Genomic DNA, 22,693 nt, shown 5'->3' with positions numbered 1-22,693 from the left:
GACATTTCCAGTGGCAGATGTGGACTCTGACCACAATCTATTGGTTATGACCTGTAGATTAAAACTGAAGAAACTGCAAAAAGGTGGGAACTTAAGGAGATGGGACCTGGATAAACTGAAAGAACGAGAGGTTATACAGAGTTTCAGGGAGAGCGTAAGGGAACAATTGACAGGAATGGGGGAAAGAAATACAGTAGAAGAATGGGTAGCTTTGAGGGATGAAGTAGTGAAGGCAGCAGAGGATCAAGTAGGTAAAAATACGAGGGCTAGTAGAAATTCTTGGGTAACAGGAGAAATATTGAATTTAATTGATGAAAGGAGAAAATATAAAAATGCAGTAAATGAAGCAGGCAAAAAGGAATACAAATGTCTCAAAAATGAGATCGACAGGAAGTGCAAAATGGCTAAGCAGGGATGGCTAGAGGACAAATGTAAGGATGTAGAGGCTTATATCACTAGGGGTAAGATAGATGCTGCCTACAAGAAAATTAAAGAGACCTTTGGAGAAAAGAGAACCACTTGTATGAACATCAAGAGCTCAGATGGAAACCCAGTTCTAAGCAAAGAAGGGAAAGCAGTAAGGTGGAAGGAGTATACAGAGGGTCTATACAAGGGCGATGTACTTGAGGACAATATAATGGAAATAGAAGAGGATGTAGATGAAGATGAAATGGGAGATACGATACTGCATGAAGAGTTTGACAGAGCACTGAAAGACCTGAGTCGAAACAAGGCCCCCGGAGTAGACAACATTCCATTGGAACTACTGGCGGCCTTGGGAGAGCCAGTCCTGACAAGACTCTACCATCTGGTGAGCAAGATGTATGAAACAGGTGAAATACCCTCAGACTTCAAGAAGAATATAATAATTCCAATCCCAAAGAAAGCAGGTGTTGACAGATGTGAAAATTACCGAACAATCAATTTAATAAGCCACAGCTGCAAAATACTAACACGAATTCTTTACAGACGAATGGAAAAACTAGTAGAAGCCGACCTCGGGGAAGATCAGTTTGGATTCCTTAGAAATACTGGAACATGTGAGGCAATACTGACCTTACGACTTATCTTAGAATAAGGAAAGGCAAACCTAAGTTTCTAGCATTTGTAGACTTAGAGAAAGCTTTTGACAATGTTGACTGGAATACTCTCTTTCAAATTCTGAAGGTGGCAGGGGTAAAATACAGGGAGCGAAAGGCTATTTACAATTTGTACAGAAACCAGATGGCAGTTATAAGAGTCGAGGGACACGAAAGGGAAGCAGTGGTTGGGAAAGGAGTGAGACAGGGTTGTAGCCTCTCCCCGATGTTATTCAATCTGTATATTGAGCAAGCAGTAAAGGAAACAAAAGAAAAATTTGGAGTAGGTATTAAAATCCATGGAGAAGAAATAAAAACTTTGAGGTTCGCCGATGACATTGTAATTCTGTCAGAGACAGCAAAGAACTTGGAAGAGCAGTTGAATGGAATGGATAGCGTCTTGAAAGGAGGATATAAGATGAACATCAACAAAAGTAAAACGAGGATAATGGAATGTTGTCGAATTAAATCGGGTGATGCTGAGGGAATTAGATTAGGAAATGAGACACTTAAAGTAGTAAGGGAGTTTTGCTATTTGGGGAGCAAAGTAACTGATGATGGTCGAAGTAGAGAGGATATAAAATGTAAACTGGCAATGGCAAGGAAAGCGTTTCTCAAGAAGAGAAATTTGTTAACATCGAGTATAGATTTAAGTGTCAGGAAGTCATTTCTGAAAGTATTTGTATGGAGTGTAGCCATGTATGGAAGTGAAACATGGACGATAAATAGTTTGGACAAGAAGAGAATAGAAGCTTTTGAAATGTGGTGCTACAGAAGAATGCTGAAGATTAGATGGGTAGATCACATAACTAATGAGGAGGTATTGAATAGGATTGGTGAGAAGAAAAGTTTGTGGCACAATTTGACTAGAAGAAGGGATCAGTTGGTAGGACATGTTCTGAGGCATCAAGGGATCACCAATTTAGTATTGGAGGGCAGCGTGGAGGGTAAAAATCGTAGAGGGAGACCAAGAGATGAATACACTAAACAGATTCAGAAGGATGTAGGTTGCAGTAGGTACTGGGAGATGAAGAAGCTTGCACAGGATAGAGTAGCATGGAGAACTGCATCAAACCAGTCTCAGGACTGAAGACCACAACAACAACAACAACAACAACAACATGAAGAAATGCCTTTGTGGGAGGCATTATCAATCATCAGAAGCAGTGGTGAAGGCTGTGGAGGTGAGTTTGAAGGATCTCTCATAAAATGGTTTCCAGCATGTATTTGAAAACTGTCAGAAATGCTGGGACAAGTGCATTGCATTCATGGGAGACTACTTTGAAAAGAACCATCAAAATTATGAGGATGATTAAAGGTTTGTTGTCAAAAAAATTATGATCATTCTTTATTGAACAGCCCTCGTATATTATGATCTCGAACTCCTAAATGGGCATACCAGTTTTTTTTGTACTCCATACAATAGCTAATAATTCCTTTTCTGTCACTGTATAATTTAGTTCATGTCCATCAAGACTTCTACTAATGAACTCTATTGTTCTATGATCGCCTAACTCAGGATTCCATTGAACCCAGAACAGTTTACATGCTATGCCAAACTTAGAAGTATCAGTTGCTAACTTAAAGGCTTCATGCATTACTGGGTGTCACAATAAGGTGTATTTAACAATGCCTGCTTAATATTAAAGAATAAAGAATTCTTTAGGTGCTACTTCATCCCATAACCAATTTGTTCTTTGTTTCAGTAATGACAATAATCTGGGATCACTCATGGCTTGGCCTTGTATATAGTGATGATAGAATCTGTCTAACCCCAGAAATGAGCTTAATTGTTTTACATTTCTTGATCCCAGACAGTCTTTGATAGCCTCTTTTGTTTCAGGATACAGTCATTCCTTTCATCCCTACTAAATGTCCTATAAATTCCAGTTCTTCCCTTGTAAAATACAACTTTGCTAACTGAATTGTAATATCTTTTTCCTGAAACTTTTCTAGGATTTTAGTTAGTAATAATTATTATTAGTATTAATTATTTTAGCAGTTCCTTATCTAGTGTCTCATCTAGTGCTTGTATGTACACTGGTACTGAAATATTTAATCCAAAGGGTAACACTTTAGATTGATAAGACTTTCCATTGAAAAGTACACAGTATATTTTCATGAATTTTTGTGTAATTTAACCTGCCAATACCTGGAAGTCAAATCAACTAAACTAAAGAACCCTCCTTGTTAGAATCTTGGTAACAAATCATCAATAGATGCTTCTTTCTTTCTCTGTATGTTTGTTTAAAGTCTGTGCATCTAATACTAATTGCACTCCTCCCGCTAGTTACCTTACTATAAGTAAAGGGTTGTTATATGCAAGTACAATTCTTTCTATCATTATTTTCTATCATGTTATGTATTTCCTCGCATACTGCTGGCTTTAAACTTATGGGAACTGGATAAGGTTTGCAAAAAGCTGTTTCCTTATTTTTTATCTTAAATTGACAAACATAATCACCAACCACTCCTGATTTTTCAGAAAATACACTCTTGTATTTCATTAAGATTGTATACAAATTGTGTTGTTGTTCTTTAGTTAATAGGTTAGATTTCTGAGATTTAATCTTTATTTGTTCCTGACATCCTTCCAGGCTTTACGTTTCTTTTTCATCATTCTCTAACTGAGCGGTGACAACTAGTAATAACTCCCCATTAGTTAATAAAGTAAGTATTTTAAATGGTGTAGTGTAATTAGGGCCTCCATTGGTCCAGTATAACACTTTATCATCACAGTCAAGTTTTACTTTATGTTTTAATAACCAGTCTAGACCTAACAATAGCTGTATGCTCATATTAGGCACTACTAATAAGGTCTGTGTAAATTCAACATCACTTATCTCTAATGGTAGTCAAGTTTCCTCTTTAATTTGCTTTCCTTTACTACCAACTATTCCTAAGATGTATACTCCTGTCATCAGTAATATGGGACATTTATTCCTATTTCTGAGAGTGTGTTAGTGTTCTTGTGAAATTAACGAAACTTCGATTCCTGAGTCTATAAAAATATTTACATTTATATGTAATGCCTTTCCCCTGCTTATTGGTTTAATTGCTCTTCTTCTTCTATATTATCTTCTTGTAATAATCATTCTCTTGCAGGTATTGTATGAGTGAATGCAATTAATTTTTCTGTGTATGGGCCTACAATAGTCTTGTTACATCCTCAATCTTGGCCCACATCCCAGGATGTTGCCCATTTTCAGATACTATTACTGGATAATTATTTGTATCTGTACTTTGTTTGATGTAAGATGCATTCTGTTTTACTCCAGTGTCAATGGTGCCTGGGTCACTGGTTACAAAAATGTGTGAATTATTCATTTTGCCATTATTTATCTTTCTATTGAGATCATTATTTGGTCTCCTATCGATCCAACAAAAATTAATTTCTTTTTTTCCTGAAAAATTTAGATGCCTGTCATTCCCCCTTGTTTCCTGTATTTCCATTTCCTGTATTCTGATTTTCTGCATGTTTAAAATTGTGTCTTTCTTTATTCAGGGCATCCAAACCTTCTACGATTGTCAATAATTGTTCTACGGTAGTCCGCCCACTTTCTTTACATGTGAAATAAGGCAATCTCCTTACCAACACTTGACCCAAATGTTTTCATCTAGTGAGTTATATAAATACTTACACCTAGTCAGATGCTACTCAATATGCTTCTTATATGTTCCCCATAAATTGTCGTAGTACTTAGGATCTAATAAATCTAGTGACAATTTTTCTTACACACTTGTGGACCAATATTTCCACTCAAATTTTTCCTAAAAATCTTTTGAAGATTTAAATTTCTCTGAATGAGCTATTCCCCATTCTGCTCCATCAGTTAGTAAGTGTCATAGTACAATTTTTTTTTCTATCATCCCATTTCTGAGGCATACATTGAGAAAATACACTTAAGAAATATGTTGGATGTACGTCTCCTTCTGGTTTAAACTTTGGGAATTGCTCAGCACAACTAAATCAATTTCCTATTTTTAATTCTGGTGATATTTCTATGTCAGATGTAGCTATTTTTCTCTAAATCCCTCTTTAGTTTCTTCTAATTCTTTCCATAATTTCTGCAACACATTGTTATTACTAATAGTGTCAATCACAGAGTTAGAGATAGTGCTCTTCTAGAGACTTCTCCAAACCAGTTAAATTATCTGGATCACTAGAAATTTCAATAAGTTTTTTATTGAGTTCTAATATTTCTACTCTGTCTTGAGTCTCTGAAATCAGATTGCTTATAGTTCTGTAATTGCTGTGTCAGCTTATCATTTACATGTTTAAACTGTATTTTTGTTTCTTGTCTATATCACCATGTTTGACTATTGTCATTTAGAATTCCTTAGGTAAATTAGCTAAGGTTTCCTCTAATTTGGAAATTTCATCTACTTTTGTGGTTAAATTGTCTATTTTTTATTATTTTGAGGTAGTTCATCTAGTTTATCTGCTTGACTTTTGTTGTTTTGAGATAGTTCATCTAACTGCTCCATTTTATTAGACATCTTGTCTAGTTTATTTGATTAGTCATCTAGTTTTTCTAATGCTTTAAGTTTATCTAGAATTTCTGCTGAGACCATACTATACGTACTTCTGGTTATGATAGGCATGTAATCTAAATTATCATACGACTTAAAGCTTATATCACACTAAAAACCTTTGTTGCGTATCAATGTACTTGCATTGTCACCCAATGTTATTCAACATCTTTCACAGTCAATTATTTCAGATTAGAAATTGTGGAGGCAGTATACTGTACAGCTCACCTAATTTGTGTACTAGGTGCTGGAGCGCCCTGCTGATGCCTCCATGGGTACAGCACAGTCCTGGACTGTCGTTATGTAGCAGCTGCCACAGTCAGCTGCACTGCTGCCAACTGTGAAGCGTTGCTGTCAGAAGCTGTCAAAGTGCTCATCGTCGTCGAAACAACTCACCGAAAACCTTCTCTGTAGTCGGCTTATCTTCTTCTGATTTATGTGCTGAAAACTTACTCCAACATGTGAATAATATTTCTTGTTGACCTGGTCGCTATGGCCAACTGGTATTTCTTTTGTTAAAGATCATGACAATCTAGAGTGTTTGGGTTTAATTAAAGTCACTATCCCTGTAGTTTGAATAATGTTGCTACTGTTTGTACCATCACAGTGCTTAAAAGACAGTTCTTGATGGCTTGTTTACTTCCGTTGCCCTAGGAAACAATGTACATCTTCCCATTTTTCATAAAATTTTTGTCTTAACTTCTTGTTATATAACTCTCTTATTTTATTTCCTCTTGTTTGTATCATTCAGTTAGAATACCACATGAGGTGTTTTTCTTGTTGTGATTGATACATTGTGAGATCCAACTCTTTACTCATTTCCTGTATTAACAATTACCTTTTTCCCCATATTTCCTGGTTGCCACCTTGTTTTCTCTTGTGGTCCTTTTGCAGTGCCATGGATTTGACTGCTGACTGTTTTTCTGATTGTAGAGAAGTGGAGGTTATAAGGGAGCTTCTGCATTTAAACAACTGTGTACGAAAACACAAAACACGGTCTCCATAAGTTCTCAACTCACAACAACTGAAAATTAACAAAGCTTTTCAGACAACATGTTCATATATGATGCTTCAATACTTGACCAAAACCATAATTTCATACTTAAATTGAGATAGCACTGCATAGAATCTTTATAACAACATTCATTTTCCTGTAGTGCTTGACCATTATCAGCAGGCCCCTTTCTTCTTTGGAGCCCACAGCATCCCCAAAACATGACTGCAAAGTGCAATTGACCTCGCTCTGGCCAGTCCAAATTACACATCCTTTGTCACTTTCTGTGCTATGCTCACATTTTTCTTCCTCATATCTACACATAAATTCCAACATACCTGGGCATAGTAATACCCTATACATATTACTAATTAAAGTAATATTTTACACATGCACATCTTTCCTTGGTGTAGTAAAAGGAAGGCAAGATGTACCATTACACCCTCAATAGCAAACCCCTCAAAAGCATATGAATTATGACCTCAGCCAACATCAACACACACCTGAGAATGAAAGAAAATGTGGAAAATGCATCCACAGCCAAGAGCCAATAGGAATGCAAGAAGGGACCTGCAAAGTCTATATGACTGCATTCCCGTGGCTGGCATGGAGTGGGCCAGTGGCACAGAAATGCCCTCAAAGCTGCCTGTTTTTGGGCACACTGCTCTCAAGGCATGACAAAATGAACAATTTCACCTTCAAACACTGGCCAAAAACCATGCCTCTTAGCTAACAGCTGTGTGAAAACACCCCAATGGCCCTAGTGTAGAAGGCATAGAATATCACACCGTAATGCAATGGGTATGATTACTCCAGGAGAGAGGTTCCATGGACAACAGCAAAACGCCATCAAAAACAGAAAAGTGATACTGTAAGCAAAAATAGTTGTGCTGGGTGTCGAAGGTGTGACCCAACAGTTTATCTGGCCAGCCTTGTTGAACAAAACACACCACCTGGTGGAGAACCCGGTCAGCAGCAGCCTGCATTTCAATATCAGAATGAAAGCAAATCAATTCTTCATGATCAAAGTCAGGACTAGGAACCACAGCAAGGTGGGATAAGGTGTCCACTTTGGCATGTTAAGACATAAGTCGATAATGGGTTTAATATTTGTAGTGAGATAAAAACAGCATCCAGCAACATAGGCAGTGTTTTGCCTTCTCAGGTAATGAAGTGTGAGGATTAAACAAGGAAACCAAGGGTTTATGGTCAGTAATAAGGTTAAACATGGAGCCGAAATAAAAAACATGAAATTTCTGGAGATCAAGAGCCTCTTTTTTCCACCTCAGAGTAACATTGCTGAGCAGGAGTGAGTGATTTAGAGGTGAAAGCAACTGGTCATACAGGACCACTGCCAGATCAATGTGCTAGGACTGTGCAAAGGCCATACAGTGAGGTGTCAGTTGCCAAAACTATGTGCTGATCCAGAGAGAATGTAGCTAAACAAGAGGCTGAGAGGAGTTTGGATTTCAACTGTTGAAAAGCATGTATGCAATCTGGGCTCCAGCAAAAACATACATTTTTGTGTAACAAGGCATGCAATAGGTGGGCCAATGTGGCTGCCCTCGGTGGGAATTTAGGACAGTAGGCTATCTTCCCAAGGAAGACCAGAGCTTCTTTGTAACAGCAGAGATGTTGTCTGGCTGAGGGCAAGCCCCATCAGGTGAGACCTCAAAACCCAAATAAACAATAGAAGGTTGAAGAAACTGAGATTTCATGGGTTTACACTGTAAGCCTGCAAACTGTAAGACAGAAAACAAAGAGGGTAAATTTTTCAAGTGATTGGCCATGAAGGAGCCCATGACAACAACATCATCTAGATAATTAATGCAACCTGGGACAGACACAGTCAATTGCTCTAAAAATAGTTCAACCTGGGACAGACACAGTCAACTGCTCTAAAAATAGTTGGAAAATAGTAGTGGCACTCACCACACCAAAAGGAAGGCACAAAGGGGTATTTAAAACCAGAACTCTCCAAGACTCTTAATCCATAGCAACCTGCAGATACGGTTCAGACAAATTAATTTTAGAAAAGTACTGGCCACCCATTTTTTCACCAACAGTTCCTCTTGGCATGGAAAAGGATATGTATCCATGATCGATTGCTTGTTGACAGTAGTACTGAAGTTGCCACAGAGGCAAAGTTTCCTCTATGACTTCCAAACTACAACCAACGGAAATGACCATTCACTAGTCATAACAGGTTGCACCACCCACAGAGATTGAAGTTGTTCCAATTCTACTTTTACTTGATCTTTCAGGGCAACAGGAACAGGATGTGCACAACAAACACAAGGGCAAGCTGTGGATTTTAAACAAATATGAGCAGAAAAATTCGTTGCACACCTTATACGTTCAGAAAACAAGTCTGAAAACTACTCACACAGTGTTTCCAATTGAGAATATGGTGCCTGATTGGACACAAGGTGAAATGCGTTGATGACAGAAAATCCAAATGCCTGAAATGCCTCCATCATGAGCAAGTTCTCAGCACCGACATCAGAAAACATAAAAAAATGTAATGGAGTGGACCACTGACTTATAAGAGGCAGATGCTATAAATTGTCTCTAAAGTGCAATATTCTGTTTGTTATAACTGACCAGCTTCTGTGTGACCAATGTCAACGATGGCAAGCCCAAACTCACATAGGTTTTAGAATTCAATAATGTCACTGCAGTGATTGTGTTGACCTGTAGTCGGCTCAGTGCTGGGCCCGCATGTTTACTGCTGCCACTGCCACATCCTTGCACAAGCTGTGTGTTGTCCTAGTGAGCACATCTTGTGACACTACTGCCACATCAGCCCATGCTTCCATTTGGTCATCCATGGCCCAAGAAACTTTACAAGATTACACTATTTGCAAAACTTCTGCCAACAGGGGATGTTCACTGAGTAAAGCCTTCTGGCACACTTCCTCATTCAGAGCTAAACAGAGAATTATGTTGTGCACCATAGATACTGCATAAGGGCCATTATGGACATTGGTAATGAATTGACAATTACGTCTAAGGCCGAGACCATGTATGACTGGCTTGGTTTCTTGAGGCATCGGTAGAATTCAACTTGCGCTGCTATGACATGCACTCATTTGCAATAGCTGGATAATAAACTACACATGTGATCAAAAGGAAGAGCTGCTGGTTCTTGTAAAGAGGCAAGCAAGCTAACACAGTAATTGATACATCTTAGGTGGAATACATGATAGGAACAAGGCTTTGCACAAATTCGAATCTGTCACTCCAAAAGCTAAAAAATGCCCTCTGAGTCTTTTTTCATAAGCTCCCCAATCCTCGGCTGAATCATCATTTGGAGGAAATGTGGGTGGATGGACTGGTGGAATGGTATTCTGTATGTTAATGGAGGCCAACAAAGTGGTCACAGCCAAAGTAAGCTGTTCAGTTGAGTCTGCTAGCATGGTGCCCATAATGAATAAACCTGATGAAACCACACCTAAAGACTGCACATACAGAAACCATCCATCCTCATTACCATTTGCATAGTAACCAAGTACTACACAAAACTGATCAAAGTCACATAAATATGGATTTTTTCTTAACCTCTGAACAACAATAGAATTAAGCTTCTTGGGACTCAACAAGATACAAAACAACTGATGTGTGTGATACCAACTATAACAACAGAGAAAGGGCCAATCAGCAGTGCTCCACACATATATATGTGCGAGTCACCAGCATATGGCTGCACTGTACTTACACTGCCCACAGGTGGCCTCCAGCAGCCAGCACATGCTTATATAGTTGGTGGCTGATTAAAGTGCACACATGTGGCGACACCACACTCAGCACATGCATACTCAGCAGTTAATTTTCTGTTACACATTGCTGTGCCACTGATTAGTTTGTTTACTGTCCCTTCAAAGGAAAAGGCACAGCCATGAGCACCTTCATGGTATCCTCCTGTGCTAAACCATTTACGGGCCAGCTAGAGGAAACCTTCCAAGACTCCCAAGATCCCAAACCCCTAATGTGGTTCATGTTCATTGACAATATATTCATTAACTGGACTCAAGGGCAAGAGATACTGTCCTCATTCCTTCACAGCCTCAACACCTTCTCTCCCATCCACTTCACCTAGTCCTCCTCAGTTCAGTGTGTCACCTTCCTAGATTTTGATCTTCTCCTGTCTGATGTTTCCTTTCACACCTCTGTCTACATTAAATCCACCAACCACCAACAATAACTGCATTCTGATAGCTGCCAACCCTCCCACGTCAAAAAATCCCTCCCATACAGCCTCTCCAAACAGGGACAGCTTATCTGTATTGACAAGTACTTCCTTTCCCAGTAAGTCGAACATCTCACCAAGGCCTTCACAGACAAGTACTATCACTCAGACCTAGACTGCAAACAGATTTCCTATGCCATTTCCTCACATACCCCCAATCCCCCCCCCCCCCCACAAGAGCCAGTTACAAAAGAGTGCCCCCTTCATTTCCCAATACCACCCTGGACTGGAACAACTGAAACATTTCCTTCATCGGGGCTTTGATTATCTATCATCACGCCCTGAAATGAGGGACATCTTACTCAAAACCCTTCCCACCCTTCCTAAAGTGGTGTTCCATAACCTACCCAGCTTCCACAACATCCTAGTCCATCTCTACACCACTCCCAATCTCAATTCCTTGTCATAGGGATTATATCCATGTGGAAGACCCAAGTGTGACCTGTCCAGTCCACCCACCCAGCACTTTCTATTCCAGTTCCATCACAGGCTTATCTTACCCCTTGAAAGGTTGGGCCACCTGTGAAAGCAGCCTTGTTGTAAATCTGCTGCAACCATTGCACAGCTTCCAGAATGAGATTTTCACTCTGCAGCGGAGTGTGTGCTGATATGAAACTCCCTGGCAGATTAAAACTGTGTGCCGGACCGAGACTCGAACTCGGGACCTTTGCCTTTCGCGGGCAAGTGCTCTACCAACTGCAAGGTTCGCAGGAGAGCTTCTGTTAAGTTTGGAACGTAGGAGACAAGGTACTGGCAGAAGTAAAGCTGTGAGGACGGGGCGTGAGTTGTGCTTGGGTAGCTCAGTTGGTAGAGCACTTGCCTGCGAAAGGCAAAGGTCCTGAGTTCGAGTCTTGGTCCGGCACACAGTTTTAATCTGCCAGGAAGTTTCATTGCACAGCTTTTTATATTGGTATGACTACCAACCAACTGCCCACCAGAATGACTGGCACTGGCCAAATAGTGCCCAAGAGCAAAGTTGACCACCCTGTGGCACAACATGCAGCTAAGCATAACATGCTTGATTTCAGTGGCTGGTTCACAACCCTGACCATCAGGATCTTCATGTCAGCCATCAGCTTTTCTGAACTGTGCAGATGGAAGTTATCCTTATAGCCCATTCTCCCCTCCCAAAATTATCCCAACCTCATCCTATGGTAACCTACACCCTCCACCCAACATTTCCGCCCGCTTGTCCTATCATATCCTCCGTTTTCACATTCGCTCACTGTCTTTGTCTGCCATCCTATGCCAATGTACCTGCTTGAACTTCCCCCTTAGTTGTCCCTCTCCTTTTCCTTTCACCTTTTTTCCCCTCCACACCTCAACTTCCGACAATGCATCAGGCAGTCTCTAGTCCCTGCATGCCCTTGCAGACAGTGCTCCTGCCTCCCTGCCCCCCACACCCATACCTATGTATCTGTACTACCACTTCCCCACCCCACTGCAGATTGCTATTCATGTGACAGTTGCATTTCAATTGGAGATGCCGGTGGTAGATGTCATGTGTGCACGAGGTGTGCTAGGCTGTGGTCAAAAGCTATAATGGGTAGCAGTCTTTTTGTTGTGCCTGTCTGCAACTCAGTGGCCCATCTTTATAGTGAGTAGCTATCTATCCTTTTCCTATTGTTATTGAATAAGTGAAATTCGTTAACATCAAATGTAAATTTCAATGTTGGTATTTTTGATATTTGTATGGGGTGTAGTCTAACCCTGAAGTGAAACATAGATGATTACCAGTTCAGACAAAAAAAGAATACAGCAGTTTTTAAATATGGTGTTACGAACAACAATAATAATAAAAAATTTTAATGGTGAGGAGAAGTATGAATGAAATACTAATTTGAATGTTACATGGAATTGTTATAAAATATAAGTTCATAATTATATGTAATAAAAATATGATGAAAGTTTGCATAACAATGACAAAAACATGTAAAACTGAAAATGTAGTTGCTATGTTGGATTACTGTGTCCATTTTTATGCCACCACAGCCAGTTTATAAAAGAGAGTGTTTAGTGAGATCATATGATGAGCAGACACAAAGAATTTGAGTTGTTGAGGATGGTCACCAATGTACTGTATCAACAAGAATAAATAAAATAAATGAACACAAAAAGTATTCAAAGAAAGTTTTTATCTGAAACACCAGCAACAAAGACATCATTCCTAATATTTGGCACGATGAACCAGCAAGAGACTATAAAGTAAAAGTTAAGCAGTCATCAATACACAGATTGTTTTGAACACCACAGTGCTTTATTAGACATGATTCTGTTGAAGGTGGTTGCTATTGCCTTCCTCTGACCTTTGAACTGACTTACTCAGACAGTTATAGGGGGACTCAGAGTTTAATGTGGATTCCAAACCATAGGGTAACTCAGCATTTTTTGCATCGATAAACATTGCTGGAGGTGAAAGAAGTGATAAGGACAATATTGGAATGTAAACTATGAAGATTGATCTGGATGAATAGAGAAAGGAAGTAATATTGTTCAGTAACTTTCTAATTTCAAAGATAATATTTTTTACACAACTTGCTTATCCATTGAAGTTTGGGATAATACCCCATATTTACTTATGGAGTCTTTTGTTGTAAAGTTGAGAATTTACAGCTGGCAGTTAATCAGAGTGTTAGTTTTTATATTAGTTTTTTGATACTTTCTGTTACTAGTTCTACAGTAGTATTATATTAGCACATGTCCAACTTCTAAATTTGAGCAATTTCCAAATTATGTGGCAAGTACAAACATCTGTGAATATTTCAACACCCTTTTGATTTTCTTGTATTAATAGTAGAAGTTTACTCTTCTTAATTAAGTTGTGATGGAAGATTCTATTTGAATGATCTCTTCTATCTAAGATTCTGCCCAGGCTGCAGTTGTTTTGCTTTGCCATTAGCTCTTTCAATTGCAACTATATTTGACCTGCAGTTTTGTCATAGGTAAAAAAATAATTGGAAATTGCTTGGAAAGACGGATACCAGTGCAAATTTCATCAGATGGCTACTCCTGTCAAATAGTTGTGCAGTAATTCTTGACTTCTAAACATGCTTATTAACAAAGGTACAATCACATGGAGTATCAAACAAAATCTGTGACTGAATTGAGGATTTCTTTGCTAGTAGAATGCAGCATATCATCCTGGATGGTGCAATGAATCAGATCAGGGCAAAATAATTGAATCAATTATTATGAAAAAGTCATAAGTCCATAAAACAAGATTTTAAGATATTCGAAGAAAAATGTTTTGTGCTTAAATTACAGAACATATGAAGTCCTAGGTATCTTCATCCACTGGTGTGCCTGGAAACCATTAAATGTATATCATTTGATCACAAATTGTTAATTTCATATTCTTCCAAATTATTTTATATTATCTCAGATTCATGACCTTCTTGAACCAAAGGAAACTAAATAATAGGACAATGATAACATCTTGAGATAAAATATTAATAAATACAAATCACAAACAGTGTTATAGCATAATAATTGTTACATCTGTATGCATCGTATAGTTTCATCTTCTTTAACTGTTGTAGGCCATGCGAATAAATCAACATAAATGCTTTTATGAAAATTATTCACTGATGTTTGGTGAGACATGAAAATTCGTGCCATGATGGGACTCAGACCCAGATTTTCCACTTGTCACAAATAGTCATCTCAACTACTTCAGCTATCTGAGCATGCTCACAGGACAGACCCTAACTTCCATATATCATACCATAACCCCGTTGCTCACATCTGTACTTCGATTCCAATCACAGGGTTTCAAAGAGACACATATTCAACATTGGTATTACGATCATTATTTTGCCTTTGAAGAGTTGTATTGCTTACTTTTAACGATGTCTGAAGAAAGAGACATTGTTGACGATCTTGCAGCTGTACTACATTTATGAAATTTATTTGCAGTTGTGGAATCTTTCTGCTACTAGCTGCATTAGGCATGAAGATATGACCTGTTGGTGAAACATGAAAATTTGTGCCAGACTGGGACTCAAACCTGGATTTCCTGCTTGTCATGAGTGGTTCCTTCAACCACTTCAGCTCTTCAGGTGTGCTTCCAGGACTGACCCAAACTTCCATATGTCATACAGTCTGCAAGCTCATCACTCACAACTTTACTTGGATTCCTGCCACAGGGTTTCCAGGAGATAAGGTATTCAACATTGGTATTACAATCATCATTTTGCCTGCTGAGGCTTGTAACACTTTTTTTTTTTAAATTGTCTGTAGAAACACACATTGTTGTTGATCTTGCAGCTGTACTAAATTTATGAAATTTATTCACAGTTGTGAAATCTTCTGACATTAGCTGGATTAGGTGTGAAGCTATTACGCATTGGTGACACATGAAAGTACCTAATGCAGCTACGGATTCCACAATACAATGTTAAAAATAAGTATTACAAGCCTCAATGGGAAGAATGGTGATTGTAATAGTAATGCTGAATATGTTGCCTCATTGGAACACTGTGGTGGAAATCCAGGTAAAGTTGTGAGCTATGGGGTCATAGACAGTATAACATATGGAAGTTAGGGTCAGTCCTATAAGTGTGCTCAGACAGCTGAAGTTGTTTAGGCAACTAGTTGCGACAAGTGGGAAATGCAGGTTCAAGTTAGAGATGGGCAAACATGTTCATCCTTGGGAGCTAGTTCACTGGTGATCACTTTTTTTTGGGAACTATTCACTTTTACTTGTTCACTGTTCATTTGTGCATGATATATGGTTCTGACAAAAAACTGAAAATTATTAGCATAGGTGACTGAAGGATGGAAGGCACCAAGAGGGTTCACTTGCCTCCCCATCCAGTACAGAGTTTTTAATCATTACAAAACTCTCACACACTTGTAGAAGTAATTTCCTTCATTCTGCAAAACCTCTCATTTAGCCCACTATAGTGTTATGTGGTTGAACACAGTGAAACAATATAAGTTAATGCAAACAACAACTTCAGAACAATAGATGATGATTGGTGAGTGACAGTGAGCAGTCTAGTACTCAGGTCGATGTTTTGTGCGCCACCCTGTCCCACTGAAATAGTATTGTAGAAGTTATCATATACTCTTTACAAAATATGAGACCAGACGCTCAATTATCAAGCATGAGCTTCATTCGGTTGTAAGTTGGTCTGGCTTCCTTAACAACGAACATGCTGTTTTACCCTGGATCAGAAAAAGATAGAAAATGACCACTTGTGTGTGCCATGTCATCTTCCTTTACATGTTTAATAACAGCAAACTTGCTTTTCTATAAGTATATCTTTGCTGTTTATCAAAATAATGAAGTAAGCTGATATGCCCTTTTCTTACCTGAAAAGATGTTTGTATTATGTACAATGTAATTTTTATGTAATTTACATAACTATAAGATAAATTTTAATTACTGGTCATGAATTCTGAATAGATTACGAAAAGAACCAGAAGTCCAGAGTTCAAGAAAGGTTTGAAACAGATCTAGAATGGGCGTGCGCAGTGAATGAAATGAACAAAACTCTGTACTGAACTAACTGGGTGTAAACGGCAGTGGAACTGTGATGAGTGGCCATGCGAAGAAGGACAAGTCTGGCCAAGGGAAACCCCTGACAGACAGGAACGGGACCAAGGCTGGAACAAGACCAGCTGAAGTGCCACTGCGGGAACGAGACTGGCCGTTTCCCATTCCCAGGAACTATGAGTAGGAAGCCATGACCAAAGTGAAATGTGAAAGACCGTTCTTTAGAATTTGTTCCTCGCTCCTTCCGTTCATCTTGGTGAATGGTTCCTGTTAGTTCACGAATGACTCATCTCTAGTTCAAGTCCTGGTCCTGCACAAATTTTCATGTGTCATCAATAGGTAATATCTTATTACCCGACACAGTTAATGTAAGGAAGATTTTGCAGTTACGAATAAATTTCATGAATTTAGTACAGCTGCTAGATCATCACAAATGTGTGTTTCTTCAGGTACTGTCAAACATAAACAAAAGTTTTTGTACTCCTCTGGGATATGTTGCTCAAGTTATATTTCTTAATTTAAGCTTGTTTATATAACATTTCTCTCCATGTGCTGAGGCTGTTGAGAGTCTGAGGTTTGTTAGAGGCTTTAAAAGCCTGAAAGAGTTTTGAGTCAATCCACCAGTAAATGCTGAGTTTACTAATACTCCTCTCATACTCAAACTTATAGTACTGTGGCACATTAAAGTTGACTTTCTGTTACCTATCTCTTCCCATTGCTTCTATAGTCTGGGCATTGGGCTTACAAAGACCTGCCCACCAGTCTTTAAAGTCCTTAACATTTTTTTTATCCTCAAGATAGTCGACGATGAATGCATCCTTTTTATTGGGAGAGAGAAGAATTAGTTCAGTGTAGTATCTGAGCAAACTCTGTCATTTTGTCATAACTTTCTTTTTTTCTCCAAAACATGCCATCACATGGTAGGAAAGAATGCCCCTAGATTGGAAAATATTGAAATATTTTTTCAAACACACCAAGCCTCAGTAAAGCCATTAGGAATTGGACAACTTCATTATTACTGTTCTGTCCTGAGCAACCATCAGAGATAATCTGCATCTCTTTAAAAGCTTTACCAAAATAGTGTTCATGGAAAAAGGCATGCAAGAAACTGCAAATCTCTTTTGCTCCATTTTTGGCTATTCCTCCATGGTATTCAAAGAAATAACATTTGCCAGATCCAAAGATCCATAGTTGCTGTAGGTGAAACACTTCCTGCACTGGAATGCAGAGAAATGGCAAGTTCTGCATAAAATCCATGCATAAACCTGCCATATCATCATTTTGCTTGCACTTTTCCTGTGCAGCCTCTATCTTCTTATGGAACCTTTGGATCTGCAAATATGAACCATTTTCTCAGCAACAATTGTTCTTTTCAGTAGAACAAAAAACCAGTGTGACGTTGCAGTTTTTTACTTTTTATTCACTCGATGACTAGTTTTGGGCCAAGACCTGTTTTCAAATCATTGTAACATGGTTGAAAATGGCATTTCTGAAGATATCAGAAATGTGCAGTGAACTGTTACAATGCACACAGATGGGTAGGAAAAACAATCCCATAATGTTCGAATACAGCATTAGTAGTGTGTTACTTGACTTACAGTCAGGTTGATTAAATATCTAGGTGTAACACTGCTAAGTATTATGAAATTTACACATCTGTATGCATCGTAACTGTTTATTGTGCATTTTTGACATCTTCAGAAATGCCATTTTCAACTATTATGATGATTTGAAAATGGGTCTTGGCCTGAAACTAGTCGAGTGAATACAAATGGCAACTTTGGACTGATTTTTCATTCTATGGATTAACAGAAGTTGCTGACCCAAGCTACTGCATTGTGTTGGAAATTCATAATTGTTATTGTAGCTGGCTTGGGAAGACAAGTGCTTTTTAGTTGTGTTTTGAGTTCCTTACAGTTACCACAAACATCTTTTTTAGCTCAAACAAACCTGTAGTTATAATATTTGTGGAAAAATTTTTAAATCTGTATTTCAATTCCTCCCTGTAAAAATAGTGAATACATGATCTCTACATTCAAACTTGCCTTCAAATACATAATATATCTATTTACGTACTGTGTAACTTTAACCTCAAATGGTTCAATGTACTGCTTAATTTTATCAGTAACGTCATCTTTTCCTAACAAAAATATGAGTCTACAGATGGAGAATGAGAAAATATTGAAGCCTCAATTTGTTTAAAAAGTGACCTCATGAGATTTTCATAATAACTAATTCATCTGTAGAATATGGTGCACCTTTTCAGTAAACAATCTGATCCAGCTGCTACTATGTTTGCAAATGCTTATTATTACAAATTTTACTTTACACTTCTACAGATATTGATTCAGTATGTGCTTTACAAGCATAATAATATCATTATTACTTAATTTTGCAGAAACAATGTTTGTTTTTCACATACACACTGTCATTATTTTGGAATTTTTGAATTTCAAACAAAAGTGAGGACACTACTTGACTCTATACAATGTGACATTATGCTATAAATATTAGTAACATAGATGGAGAAGTAATCAGATGTTTCTTTAAAATTTAAGCTCTCATTGTTGAAAATACTTATCTGACCAAACTGAAACTAAGATGATGCTTTTTCCTTAAAACTGATTAGAAAATCTATGTTTACATTTTGTTAAGTATGCCATGGTGCATTTCAATAATATTGTAATTATCTTTTTTAATAGTAATTTACTCAAAATTCTGTTGTCAATAATGGGTGAACAGGTTCTGATTGTTAAAATATTGCCCGCATCTCGTGGTCGTGCGGTAGCGTTCTCGCTTCCCACGCCCGGGTTCCCGGGTTTGATTCCCGGCGGGGTCAGGGATTTTCTCTGCCTCGTGATGGCTGGGTGTTGTGTGCTGTCCTTAGGTTAGTTAGGTTTAAGTAGTTCTAAGTTCTAGGGGACTTATGACCACAGCAGTTGAGTCCCATAGTGCTCAGAGCCATTTGAACCATTTTTTTGTTAAAATATTATTTGTACATAAGCAGCTGTGCTTGTTTGTACACACACTTTAAAATTCTCTTGGTTTTGTGAAAATTTACTAACAAAGCTTTGAAGGTTATTCCGTGAAGTATATAATCATATTTTTTGTGTGCATGTTGTTTAATTTTGGAGTACGATACTAAGAATGCCCAAGGACTTGGATATTGTCATGAGGAGATGCAGTCAGTTATTATCAGTAACTACATGTATCAGATAAGTAAATCATAAAATACTGTGTTGTTCTTCTGCCACAATATACTCAGTTTGTGCCGTGGCTTATAATCTTGCAGAAGCAGATACAATTCAGATGATGGTCTGAGAAATAAGATTAAAAGATAAAGTGGACAAAAATATCTTTGTGTAATTTTTTTGTAGATACTTACTATCTGAATGTACTCACCATTTTGCATCTCACTGAAAGTTTAAGATTCATACCCATGTATATGTTGTGGCTGTCTGTGTCTAGCTACAAAAGTAGGATGCAGGGTTCTAGAAACGTACAGTGTTAAGAAACCTGCATTTCCCGAAAGTCACCTCTTATTATTATATTTAGAGAGAGAATGTTGTGTGCAGTTTCTGGTGAAGTTAGTATGTGCTATGAGATGCAAATCTTTTTAATTATTCACTCTTAATAAGCAACACATCAGTAACATAACACAACATCAATCTTTAATTGAATTACATAATTAAAGAATTTTATATGTTCACTAACATGGACACTACATAGTTATCTACAATGAAACACTTTCCAAAAGAAGCTGTGTACATATTCAGTCAGATAGTGATAAGATTTCAAAGTGGTGCAAAGATTGGCAACATACTTTGTCAGTGAGTCCCAATTGGAATCAGTCAAATCATGCAAATATGTGGGTGTAAGATTGTTTAGTGATATGAAGTGGACTGATCACATAGGCTCATTCATAAGTAAAGCAAGTGTCAAATTTGGTTTCATTGGTAGAATGCTGGGAAAATGCTGTCAGATAAGATTGCATACGAAACATTCATTTACTTTATGTACATACTCCGCAAACAACAGTATGATGTGTAGTGGATGGTACCCTGTGCCTCTACTAGACTTTCCCCTTCCTGCTCGTCTTACATATAGAGTGACCATCTACATGCCCATGTGTGAGCTCTAATTGCTCTCATCTTAACTTCATGGTCCTTACATGAAATGTACTTTGGTGACAGCAGATTTGTTCTGCAGTCAGCTTCAAATGCCTGTTTTCTAAATTTTCTCAACAACATTCCTTAAAAAGAACAAAACCTTGTCTCTGGCGATCCCCCTTTGAGTTCCCAAAGCATCTTAATAAAACTTGTGTATTTACTGAACCTGTCAATAACAAAGTCTTGCAGCCTACCTCTGAACTGCTTCAGTGTCTTACTTTAATCTAACGTAGTGGGGATCTCAAACAGCTGAGCGGTACTCAAGAATGGGTCTCCTTTACAGATGAACTACGCTTTCCTAAAACTCTTCCAAAGATCCAAAATCAACCATTCACCTTCCACACTACAATCCTTACTGACTGTGTCCAGTAACATACTACTAATGCTGTATTCGAACATTATGGGATTGTTTCTCCTACTCATCTGTGTTACTTTAAATTTTTCTACATTTAGAGCTACCTGCCGTTTATCATACCAACTAGAAATTCTGTGTAAGTCATCTTGTATCCTCCTACACTCAGTCAATGATGACACCTTCCCCTACACCACAGCATCATCAGCAAAAAGGCACAGATTACTCCTCACTTGTCCATCAGATCATTTTTGTATATAAAGAACAAAAGCAGTCCTATCACACTTTGCTGGGATACTCCTGACATTGGCATTGTTTCTGATGAACAGTCACTGCTGAGGACAATGTACTGGGTTCTGCTACTTAAGAAGTCCATTCATGTATCTGGGAACCTATTCCGTATGCCTGTACCTTCATTAACAGCCTGCAATGTGGCACTGTCTCAAATGCTTTCTGGAAATCTAGGACTATGGAATCTTCACGTTGCCTCTCATCCATAGTTCATTGGATATCATGTGAGAAAAGTGCAAACTGAGTTTTGCATGAGTGATACTTTCTAAATCTGTGCTAATTTGTGGATGCGTGCTTTTCTGCCTCAAGGAAATTTACTATATTTGGAATGAGAATGCGTTCAAGAATTCTGCAGGAAATCCACATTAAGGATATTGGTCTGCAATTTTGCAAGTTGCTTCTTTTAACCTTCTCACAAAGAGGACTCACCTGCACTTTTTTCCTGTTGTTTGGGATTTTGTGCTGGCTGATAGATTTATGCAACCCATCCTAGAACATTGCTCAAGTATACTGTAACCCATACCAAACAGAACTAAGAAGGTATGTTGGAGATACACAAAATGTGGCTGCACAAATAGCTGCAGGTTTATTTAACCCAAGGGAGAATATCAAAGAAATGCTGAAATACTTTAACTGGCAGACATTTGACTATAGACACCAATCATCCTACAGAAGCCTTCCTACAAATCTTAAAAAACCAGTATTAGGTGGGGAATCTATGCATATATTGCAGCATCCTGCATATCACTCTCATAGTGACTGTGAGGACAATGTTAGGCTAATTACAGTGCACACAGAGGCAACTATGCAGCAATTCTTTCCACACCCAGTACATGATGTGGTCAGGCAGGTCACCACAGCCACTCCAGGCAAGCCACATGCATTAGCAAAGGACTGGATGTGGGCAAAATCACTAAGCAGGGAATTTGGAAGGTTGTTACTCATGTAGTCTTTGTGCAGGAGATGCTCCAAGAAATGGCAGAGTGTTAGACAGTCTTAAAGATGGCTACGTCACAGCTCTTTGAAATTCGACAATAACTCCAGTCAGATATTAGCGCAGATCTGAATACATCTGTGATCTCTGAAAAAATGGGGCACATCCAGAGACACAACAATGTCTCAATATCTTTAAAACAGCAGAAATTAATATTTCACAGGTCAACAAATATTTGCACAATGAACCTCCGAATTAACAGCTTTTAATCATTTCATGAAATTTCAACAAATGGTACCTCAGATGATAGCATTGCACTATAGCTATCTTCCCTGGTAGCTAAGTATCTGTATCTATTTTATTTATTGTTTTACGCCTTTTTTATACATCTTTTTCATTATGCAGATCTTTGTCATAACATTGTATTCTCCATATTTGCACAACAAATGAAAACAACATGAATAACTCATATTTTGTTATAATTCTGTTTTTTAATGAATGGTTCACTAGTTTGCCAATATTTTTATTTAAATGTTGATGGAAAGTGCTATTAAAAAAACTGTGCTCATTTAAAAGTGGACAATCACATGTG

The sequence above is a fragment of the Schistocerca nitens genome, chromosome 7, assembly GCF_023898315.1.
Source record: "Schistocerca nitens isolate TAMUIC-IGC-003100 chromosome 7, iqSchNite1.1, whole genome shotgun sequence".
In the NCBI taxonomy this organism is placed as follows: Eukaryota; Metazoa; Arthropoda; class Insecta; order Orthoptera; family Acrididae; genus Schistocerca; species Schistocerca nitens.
Note: the sequence above shows the minus strand (reverse complement) of the source record.